The 12,165-nt window shown below is 36.0% G+C and overlaps 1 pseudogene; it reads right to left on the minus strand.

The window, feature by feature from the left end:
- Positions 1 to 1,106: 1,106 nt before the first annotated feature.
- The window catches only part of LOC107529745 (small ribosomal subunit protein uS12 pseudogene), a 55,373-nt pseudogene continuing 44,314 nt past the window's right edge, over positions 1,107 to 12,165 (minus strand).

Consider the following 12,165-nt stretch of genomic DNA (forward strand, 5'->3'; position numbering starts at 1 on the left):
GTTCTTCACGGCCCCGAAGCTTACAAAATCCCCTGTGAATGTTGCCAGTAAAAGGCCACATCGAGTGATTGACCTGGAAACAAAATAAAAGTGATTAAGGAAAATCAGTGATATTTATTGTTCGCAAAGTCAAACATGTCCCATTGCACCATAGTTATGACCTTGAAGAACAAAATCAAAGTGACAGAAGCTGTTAAAGGATTCATTAAAGGCAATGAGACTAACAAAAATTCAGGAAGGGTCTATATCAGACGTGGAGAAACTTCCAGGGACCTGGATTGAAGACAAGGCACAGAAGTGTGTTCCTCTTTGCACCGTGAAGGTCACAGGCAGAGCAAAATTTGTTGGTGATGTTGGAAAAAAAGGCTGGATCTGACTATGATGTTTAAGTCACTGCTAGTTCTGGGTGGTTTAGATTGAAGAATTGTTCCTCATTACGTAATGTGAAAATGAGCAGTGAGTCTGAGAGCGCTGATGCGAAGGCAGCTGAAGAATTTCTGAAGGCTCTGAATAAGCTTAACGTGAAAGAAAATTACTCGCCAGAGCAAATATGCAATATGGGTGAAACCTCCCTCTTCTGGAAATGAATGCCTAAAAGGACTTTCATCCGTAAGGAGGCCAACTCAGGCTTCAAGGCTTTTAAGGACAGGAAAAGAGCCTTGCTTGGGGGCAATGTTGCAGGCTACGAATCAGAGCCCTTTGTGATCCTGCACGGTGAGAACCCCAGGGCCTTCAAGCATGTCCATAAGCACACACTACCAGTGAGCTACAGGAGCAGTAAGAATTCATGGGTGACCCAGCTCCTTTTCCAAGATGCCGTCCTGAATGGCTATGCCAGGGAAATGGAGAAGTATTTTGGAAGAATAATATATCTTTCAAGATTTGCTTATTGCCGAGAATGCTCCAGTACATTCTTCTTTTATTGGTGATCTTTATCCTAATGTCATAATATTTCTCCTTCCAAACACCACCTCATTGGTCCAACCAACGGATCAAGGAATTACAGCAGCTTTTAAGGCCTATGACCTGAGAAGGACCTTTGCCTGGGCAATTGTTACAACTGAGGAGGACACTGAGAAGACACCACTGATGCAATTCTGGTCAGCTTACAACATCTGTGATGCATGAGGAACCTGGCGTGGGCTTGAAGTGATGTCATCAAGGAGTGTAAGACTGGCATATGGAAGAAGATGCTCAAGAGGTTCATCCATGACTTCAAAGGACCTGCCAAGAATGAAGAGGTTGCAAAAGTCAACAAGGCTCCAGTTGAGATGGCCAACAGCTTTTAACCTCACTGTGGATGAAGATGACACTGAGGAGCCCCTAGAGGTGGTTCCTGACTGAAACAAATGAAGAGTTGTAAGAACTGGAACAGGAATGCATAGCTGAAGCAAGGTTAAACAGAATTTCAGGAGAAGAAAAAGAACCTTCAAGAATGTTCACAGTGCAGGGTTTAGCAGAAGCATTTGTAGACTGCAATAAGCTTCTTAAGTGATCTGGAAACAACAACCCCAACACCAAATGGTTTTCATTAACAGAGAGGAATGTTCATAGTGTATTATCTGTATTATCTGCTTACAAGCAAATCTATGATAAAAAAAATAGAAACAAACCAAACAAACCACCATGGACATATTTCTAAAAAGAGTGACACCTCCAAGCAAGAAGAACCTGAGGCAGGTCCTTCAGGAGGCGTTACAGAAGTAGGCATTGTTAACACAGGAGATGACAGCTCCGTGGGTGTTATTGTCCCTGAAGATCTTCCAGGGGGACAAGATGTGGAGGTGGAAGACTGATACTGATGAGACCCCAACCCTGTATAGGCCTAGGCTAATGTATGTGCTTGCATCTTAGTTTTTCATTAAATAGTTTTAAAAATTAAAAGTTTAAAATTTTTTAAATAGAAGAATAGATATAGAGAAAGAAAATGTTTTGCACAGCTTTACAGTGTGTTTATATTTTAAGCTAAGTATTGTTACAAAGGAGTTGAAAAGTTAAAAAAATAAAAAAGTTTATAAAGTAAAAAGTTATAGTAAACTAAAGTTAATTTATTATTGAAAAAAGAAAAAAATTATTTCATGTAACCTAAGTGTACAGTGTTTCTAAAGTCTACAGTTCTGTACAGTAATGCCCTAAGCCTTCACACTCACTCACTACTCACCCAGAGCTTCATCCAGTCCTGCAAGCTCCACTCATGGTAAGTGCCCTATAAGATGTACCATTTTACTGTACCTTTTCTCTTTAGATATGTTAAGATACACAAATATTAGAGGAGCTTAACAAACTGATGAACAGAATAGATTCAATGACATGGAAGCATAGATCAGACTGACAAATGTCAGAGGGATGGAGGAGGGCGGGTGGGTGGAGGGGGAGAGAGTAACCAAAGAATTTACATGCATATATGCACAACCCAAGGACACGGACAACGGTAGGGAGAGGGACTGGGGAAGGGGAATGGGACTGGGTGGAACGGGTCATTGGGGAGAAAAAGGGACATCTGTAATATTTTAAACAAAAATAAAATTTAAAAATTAAAAAAAAAAAAAGATACACAAACATTAACATTGTTGTACAATTGCCTACAACATTCAGTGCAGTGACATGCTGTACAAGTTTGTAGCCTGGGAGCAATAGGCTGTGCCATACAGCCTGGGTGTGCAGTGGGCTGTACATCTAGGTTGTGTAGGTGCACTCTATGATGTTCACACAATAACAAAATCACCTTAGGACCCATTTCTCAGGCTATTTCTCCCTTGTTAAGTGATGCAAGATGGTACATCCACAAACGATATGGAACTTATTTTTAAAAAGGGCATGGGGGGATGTGTTTCCAACACAATGTTAATTGGCTTAAGTTTAAAATCATTTATTAGGTTCCTATTTTTGGCAATGATGGAGTAGGGGGTCCGGTCATATCTTCTCTCATGTAACAGCTAGGCAAGCTGGACAAACTATTTAAAGTATCTTCTTGAAGACTCTGTTTGAAGGTTTTAAAGAACAACCAAAGAAGTGAGGATTTATGAATCTGAGGTCCAGGGGGGGAGAAAACCCAGAGACGTGAACTTAGCTTTTGGGGAGATATTTATCTATTGCCATAGTGAAAGGGAAGCTGTCCAGGAAACTAAGAAGCTAAGCAGAGCTTTAAATAGACTTGCTGGATTGAGGCGACAAAATTTAGATTCCAGGGCCTGACAAGGAAAAGGTTCATTATTAATAGTGCTCTCTTGACTCTCATCTTCTCTTGAACTCTTAGCTCTCCTTTTAATTTCTTAATAAAGTGCTGTCAACATGAAAGAGAGTAACGAGATAGGGCAAGCCAGGACACCATATGCTGAGGAGAAATGGGAAAGGTAAATACATGGGAAAATTTAAATTAATATGTACCCTATGAAGAAATAATAATACAAAGAGGATTAAAATAAAGATGTTAAATATAAACCAACAATAATATAACACACTTGCCATAACTGACCACATGTTGGGTTACACAGAGCTTAACAAATGCCAAAATTACAGTAAAAATGAAATTCACACTTTAAATATAAGGACATTGCGTGTTAATTTTCAAATACTTTGTACTATATTTTAATATTGTTTAGATATAAAGTGAGTAAAAATTTCATTCCATTCAGTAAACATGTCAATTATAATCCAAAAAATGGATATTTGTCTTTATTCTTAATAAAGAAATATTTGTTCTTTTCATTAGATTTAAAATAAGTTTTTCTGACAATCTTTTCATTATAATTTAACATGTATGTAAACAAACTTGTAGCTGAAGAAATTAAACAAGATTTTATTAATCCATATCAAAGAAAAAAATCTGAAAATTATTCTTAAAAATATTTTTGTTGGCAATCACTAATTTGAAGCACAATTCCTAGCTTTTTATCTTATTCCAAGAGAAGCCACTCACAGAAAAAAGCAACATCAGGCAAGGAAAACTTATTCTGTATGGTAATTAGATATTTCAGATATACTTAGAATATGTGATATGAATTTGGGAAAGGATATTATTTAAATCCAATGAGTATTAGCTTTTCGAAATTAGAAATTGGCCTTGTTTTCTGTTAAAGACTTAGGGGAAACCAGATGAGCAGAATGCCAGAAGAAATTAGGTCAATCAAGTTCCAAAAGTAGGATTTATGAAACTTGAGATTAGTGTTTACAAAGAGTTTCAGGGCACTTTATTAGTTATGTCTTAATGTCTAATATGTGAATAATTAAATATATTCACATATTATATTAGAGAGGAAAAGCAAGAAATTGAGATGAGGACTTCTTGGTTGGTATTAATTGATAAATAGTGATGTAACTAACATAATGGGAGAGATGATTTGGGCAGAATAAGCATCATTTAAATGTGATTTATTTATAAGGATAAAGCCTACCTCTCTCATCTCTCTGCTAGGGTGTAATATTATTATTCATGACCACATAGAAATACTTCTCTGACAACTTATGCTGATTGGTCCTGGGGCAGTTTGCCAATTTTGATCACCCCCCCCCCATAAACATATATATATCACAATTATTATTAAAATTGTTTGGTCTTTTAAAAAAAAAAAAAATCGCTTGTTCTTATTACTCTACTAACTAGATTCCTATGATTCCTCCTTGTGCCTTTCACACTACCCTATGCCTTCTGAGAGAGACTGTTCTGCCTTGAACTGAGGAATAGGGAGTCTTTATGCGTATGGATATCAATATTTGAGATAGTTTCTACAGTATAATGAGCCTCAACTCTGCCACACATCCATAAGGCGCTTTACCTGAATTAAGATTATCCTCGTGGCACTACTATCCTGTGAAGTAGTGCTACAATCTCCATTTACAAAACCTGAAACTTACAGAGAGTAGGTCAGTGCTCAATATCATACACCTATTGTGTAAAGTGGCGCTTGAACGTTTCTTATCCATCCCCACAACTCACGTAGCTCATCTCCCCCTGAAACTGCATAGGAGTCACACGCTCCACAATGTGACCTCGGCTTGTGGCTGCAGCAACGCAGGAGGTTACATAGACAAGTAAGTGACTTCCAAGGTGAACTATCCCAAAATACCTGCTGGAAGGGCTGCTCTTACTAGATAATGATTACCAGAAATAATCAAATCCTTTTTTAGGGGTTTTTGATTTTTAAAACATCCAATTCAGAGACCACAGGAGGAAGCTTAAATATATACATAGACACACACACACACACACATTTGGCAGGAGATTGAGGTAGTTCAAATGGAGTCCTTTTATTTTCTCTATAAATTGGGAGGTACGTTAATCTGCAAAAAAATAAGGATAAGGTGAATGGGTCAAATATTTTAAAAGAAAAAATACTTTAAAATATTACAAAGAACCAGAGAATTAAACAGTTAACCTCTTTAGAGAACTCTCGTGGAATTTCTGAGCAGTTTGATGGACCCTGTTCAACAGAATGAGGGTAACTTCATAGTTGCCTGACTGAATGATGATCTTTAGTGATCCCTGGCAACCCAGACACAAGTATGAACAAAGTGGAACTAGGGAGTCATCTAGAATTTAGGTTTTAGCTGTATAGGGATGATTAATAAACTAATAGATACAAGGATTTAGCACATTGAGAAAATAATAAGCGAATTTATGCACAACTTAATATAAACATAATTCAATAGAACATTGTTGTAGGATTTGAAAAATTAGATTTCGTTTGTCTCTGGAGAAAAATGTGTTTGATTTTATTTTTCCTGAAATGAGTAGGAACTAGAGAGCAACAAATGACACTAATAGTGCAAATGTTTTCAGGCTTCCCTTGCTCCCTGTAATACCAAGGTCCTATCCACACGAGTTCTGCACTTTCCATAAAGATGGGATTCTCTGAGTTTCTGAATGTGTCTAGGCTCCGGAGTTGGCATGAATCTATCAACCATGTGGTCACATGTCATCTCTCTTTCGGAGCCTTTAAGCCAATTCTGTATAAGCTATTAGACCTGGAACCAGGAGCAGGCTGAATGTTCACATCCATTTTATAGTTTCCCTCAGGTTATAAAATGTGGCTCCGTGGTGATCTTCTGTCAAATGTTTTTTACTTCCTTAGAAAACTAAGGTATATTTTCCCTTTATTTTATAGCAACTTGAAAAGTGGGAAAGTCCAATTTGTAAAAGCAAAGTTTTAGGCACTGAGGTTTAAAGAACTTAGATGTTTCTCATAAATTTTCTCAGCAAAGTAATCTTGGTTAACGTTTAAAAACAACTGACAATAATCATAGCCAGTTAACCTCATTTGAGTGAGAGAGTAAAATTATTATATTTTATGTCAAGTGATGTTAAACCACATGTGAGAATTTTAGAGTTCCCTACAACAGATTTGTGCACAAAAAATATCTAATAAACAGAAAAATAACATGGAAATTAATGAATTGGATATTCTCAAAAAGGTAGAGACAGGCAATGTTAGGGTGTTTGAGAAAACAGTGTATTGGGATCTGAGAGTGTCTGATGTCAGAGCTGGAGCCCTTCAAAGTGATTACAACCCAGAATATGTGAATGTGGGAGTTGATGGCAGATGTTGGAAAAGGAAAATTCTTTGAAAATAAGGGGTCAAAGAGCCTAGAGGCCAGGGTGGAAATAGGTCATCCATGTCTTGAACCTGTCTAGATTTATAGCAGTTCCTAAGATTAAAAAGTATCTAAGCCAATATCTTCATTGAGTGAATGAATGAATGAATGACATAGTCATTCTGAAACTTCATCTGGGACGATATCTGCAGAATAAATATACATTTTTACTTATTGAGTAACAAATATCATTAATTATCTGAATGATTCTAACAGCCTCCTACATGGACTATGTTCAGACATTTAGCTCTTTCCAACATATTCCCCAAGCTGGCATCAGTTATTTTCACAATGTGCTTTCTTATGAGATGACTTCCTGCTTTCAAAAAGTAACACAAATGCGCTCCACAATCAAGTTCTAATTTAACTTTCCATTATCGTAGTTTCCCTTTCCTGTCTCTTCATTAAACATCCATTACTTGTCCTTCATTGTGAGTGTGCCATGTACCATTTTATGTACTTTACAGAATCTGCTGTTTTGTTCTCCTGGTGTTCCTGGAACATTCCTGTGCACCCATTCATTCAAATGACATTCTATGACATTCAAGCACCCAACAACAAAGATGAATATGTTAACAAGACAGATACTTCCAAGAAATAAGTAAATAAACAAATGAACAGAACAATCATTATTTATGATAGGGCCTAGCCAAAAAAAGGAATCATGACACACACTATTTCTTCTCCCCACCCTTCCATTTGGAAGTAGTGACCCAGAGACCTGACTTTGGTAGAATTTTAAGAAAGACTCTCACAGAGGTGAACTGGCTCAGATATGAAGTTCAGGGTATTTAAAGAGTGGAAATCAAAGTTATGACATGCCTAAGAAATCCTGAAGAATAAAGAGGATCTGAAAAGTATCCAATGACAAGATTGACAACAGATGAGCTCAGGGGATGGGCTGGGTTAAGAAAGGGCAGTTGGATTTTATTAAAACAGAAATAGGAAGTATGTGAGGTGATTTAAGAAGCAACCTGATCTGATCGGCTCTTTTTCTTATGCTCCCCGGAGAGTGCAGAAGGGATTGATGGATGCGGGAGCGACGCGGCCAGCCATAGCAGTGAAATGGGTACATCTTCACCGTGCGGCTAATGGGCACATTTTTTGAAGGGCACATCTACAGTGCTTGCTGTTGGCTGATACGTAGGGGCTAGAAAAGGAAAGAATCAAATACATGTAGCTCCTGACCTGAGCAGCTGAATAAACTAGTGGTGCCATTTCGTGAGAAAGTAAGTGATAGAGGGAATCAGTTGGAGCCATAATAGCTCAAAGGCTCAGCTTGGACCTGTTAAATCTGATAGTCTGTGAGCTCTCCAAGGAGTCTCCTGTAAGCAACTGGGCGTGTGAGTTTGAAGCTCAGAGGACACACTGTACATGGACATGGAAATGGATATGGATATAAATATGGATATGTATACATATAGTTAAAGACAGAAATAGGTATGTGTGCATACATATATACATGTATACTTTCATATAAATGCATATATGTACATGTGAGTATGTGTGCATGTATATACACTACACATCTGCATATAGATATGCATGTGTATGTGCATGCCTATACATGTATGTGTATGTATATGTGTATATGTATGTGTGTATGGTATGTGTATGTGTGTACTGTGTGAGTATATCATCATCTAGATGTTATTTAAGTGCATGATACTGAATGAGAGTACATGCCATATATGCACATCTCCTCCAATATTTCCACCTCTGTGCTATTATTGCCCACAGTAATATTTTTATAGCACTGATAGTTCATCTCATGTCTAATTTAGTGTATGCATGTTTGTTACCTCACATGATAACAAACTTCTCTGGAGAAAGTTTGCCTTGTTTTCCTGTATCTTCTATATTGTTTAAATTGTGTGTGCGTGTGTTTTCTGTACAACACATGACTGAATTAAGTTTCCTGAAATTTATAGCCTTGAACACGGCTGTCCAACAATGCATGCCTTTTTCTGCTACATTTGTTGAACATTGCTCTTTATATTAATTTATCCAATGCAGCCATGCATGCGAGCAGTCTGGACACACACAGTGGTTTTTTCCCCAATAGTAAGACTATTGGTGAAAACCTAAAAAAAGCATTTGTCATCTCTGCTACTATACAAAGAGCCACTGTTACATTCAATATTTTAAAGTTGCAAAACAGGGAACAGAAAGTTTAACTACATTGTGCAAATCAAAGAAATCTAGATAGCATTATTGTCCTGGGTTATAGAACATGAACACAAGGTAGGGTGAGATGAACAAGAGTTTTTTGAAGTAGATTAGCAATGAAACAGAGGCTGTAAGTGGTTACCTAAAAAGTCTTTTTCAAAGAACGACAAAAAGTAGTCCTATGTCCTTTGTGTTTGTTTGTTTGTTTGTTTTTGTCTACATCTTACTTCTTTGGATGCCACCCTCCTACTTAATCATTCAAATCGTTTCCCTATTTTAGAGATTCTTATACCTGTTGATTCCCTTGGCAGTCTCAGGGAATAAACTTTTAATATAAAATATCAGTCTCCCGTTATATGTTCTTCAGCTGTTTTTACCAGGTTTGTAACTGTATGACATGTAGAATTTGATCATACTTTGTCAATCAATTGAATCTTTATCTTTAACTAAATGACATAGAACATAACTGTATAGGGAAATACCATCAGAAAAAAACCACACAAACAAAAAAACACACAGAGGTCCAACAACTTCAGGACCAAAAAGATAAAACAGACTGTGGTCATAAAACTACTTACCTAAAACAACTCATTAGAAATGAAAGGTCTTAGACAGGTGATAACCAATTTAAAATAACCCCTCCCACTTAAAATAAGTGACACTAAATTTAAAGCTTATGTAAATATTGTTACGCTTACATGAAGCCCAGGAATTATTCAACCCTATTCACACATCCTGTTTTTCTGATCAAGGCACAGCATAGTCCCTGACCTTTTCCATGGATGGAATAATGAGCGCCTAAAGCGTGTGCATAAAAATAACAGACACGGGCTGCTTTCTTTTCTGGCTAATATCACCTGTGGATGTGTCACCCACTGTGTATTTAAAGGATCTAAAAAGAAAATAGTTATTTAAACAGAAAATGAAACCCGTGTTTCTAAGGCATGAGCTTTCTCTATTGCTCAGCTTTAAAAATGAAAAGAAAATATTAGAAAGGATGGCATGGTGGCTAATGCTGGTCAGTCTCCCGGAAAACAGAATTATTCATAGTTGTTAAACTCTGATAAAACAAAGATTCCGGTGACAGGAAAATACTCACTGTAGCCCCAGAATTAGTCAGCTGAATTTTCTATATAGAGATAGACTATGGAGCATTTACTTTTTAATATTTTTGCATCTTCTAAAAGTGACAGTAATAATGAGTGGATGGATGTGTGTGTGATATTTTTTTTCTTATTTCATAGAGAGATAAAATATCATTGCATCGAGTTACTGAATGTGACAACTAAGGTCCATGAAAAATCATAGTAATTTTAAAATTTAATATTAGACAGTTTTTATAAAATGATTTATATTTGTGATAGCTATTCCAGTGATGGGTTTTTAGTACAGTTAAAATATGGGAAATAAATTTTAAATTATTGAAATGACCAGAAAGATACAATTGAACAAATGAATATAAAACCTGATATTCGTATTCTTTTTATCTTCTCATCTTTTTTCATTAAAAGTTGTTTTTAACCTGCATACTTGTTATGTTTCACATATTATCATATTATTTCATAGTGAGTAATGCTGCTGGAAATAATAGCTTCAACTATGAAGAAAAAATACGTATGGTCCACTGGGCTGTTTCAGAATATCTGGGAAAATATCCTTCGCGCTTAAATTTGCATCTATTTCTAAATAAACAGTGTGAGTTAGAAATAAAGATGTGATTTCTTATTTCTACCTTAACTACTTTTATCGGATACCATACTCAAAAGAGAGTCTAAGAAGTGTCCTTCAGGAGCCTGTCACCTAGCAGACGTCACCTTATGGAGTTTGCTATTATACCCAGAGCAATGCTTCTGTTTCACTGGTGATTTGCGTTTGGCACTCTATCAGACATTGATTTCCACTTCTGTTCCCTAGACAGCAGTAAGACTGGAATGTCCAAGTTGTGCTTGATATTTCATTTGGGAGTTCTTATATTCTTTCATTGCCATTAAAATCTATTTTTCAGAGGACTAGAGGTAATTCTTCAGAGTAAGTCTAACCGTTAATGCTTTAATTTGGGAGTGAAGGGTGCCGAAATAGTTAACTTGGCATATGAACTACGGAGGGGTCACCCAATTTTTTTGATTAAGAAAACATCATTATATATCACAGAAAGCTTCAGAAACCGTATTTACATACAAATTGTAGGAAGTGACAGAATAAAGATTAAATTCTAAAAAGTTATTTTTCCTTTTAAGAAGTTTTCTTAATGTGTAAGAGTTAACCAAAAATAGAATACATTGAAAATGAGCTTAAAGCAATGAATTTTAGCCTGTGTTTAACCTGTATAGGACTATACATTATTAAAGTCATACCTAATAACTTTCCATAAATATATCAGTGGTCACAAAACACAACGTATCACACAGAAGACTGAGAGGTATGACAGCATATATTTCCATAACTTCTACAGACAGACATATATATGTAATTTCTAAGGGAAAATCAAGGGGCAATTCATTCTATGAGTCAAACTTCTTATCACTTCTATTATAGATAATTTAATCTATTCCAATTTAAGTATACAAATGTCCAATATTTATTTTAAAATGTATATTCATTAGAAGCTCAGACTAGATTTATAAGAAAGAACTTGGAAGCAAAAATGTGTTAGGAGAGACCGTTACTCTGTTTTGAAAGGCTGCTAAAGGTAAGAGTTAATAAACTAGATAGGACTGAAACAAAATGTTTTCTGAGTAGATGTGTTCAAATGCTAGTTATATATGTATCTCTAACATCACAATGCTACTCTACTCCCACCTGCTTGGTAGAAACATGTAAAATATTTTATAAAACACAAATAAACTTAAGAAAACCTGAATAAAATGACATACAGTTCTGATTCCCATTAGAGTCCCTAATGATGCTCATTACAGCCCTAACTGCATTTTAATGCTGAAATATAATGCCTCTATTCATCATCAGAATGGAATACGGATGCTGACAATTGACGAAACTTAATAATAGAAGAGTTCACAAAATTCAAAACTCCCTGTGTATATTTTCAGCTTGAAAGGAAATGTGTGATGGATGTTGTCAGCTCCGAGAAAAGTGAAATGATTTCTAAAAGAGGAATTAAGGATGAAGTACTCTAAAAAGGTTACTCTTCAGCAAACAGGTATTAGCACTAAAGCCCTTCTGACACAATTAAAAGGAATAAAAAAAGGAACTTATTAGATTTTTCATGTTAAGGATGCTATTATAAACCAAGTTTTGATAGTCCTATAACCTCGGTCTTCCTCTAATCTACTTTAGAAGCCGTCTCTGTTTGAGGTTCTGTGTCTGTGTGTGTAAAATTGTGCTTCCTTTTTTTAGGAAAAAAGGCTCATTTGTTTGTGTGTATGTTTTTAAATCATATTTTATTTT

The sequence above is a fragment of the Miniopterus natalensis genome, chromosome 4 (assembly GCF_054644295.1).
Source record: "Miniopterus natalensis isolate mMinNat1 chromosome 4, mMinNat1.hap1, whole genome shotgun sequence".
In the NCBI taxonomy this organism is placed as follows: Eukaryota; Metazoa; Chordata; class Mammalia; order Chiroptera; family Miniopteridae; genus Miniopterus; species Miniopterus natalensis.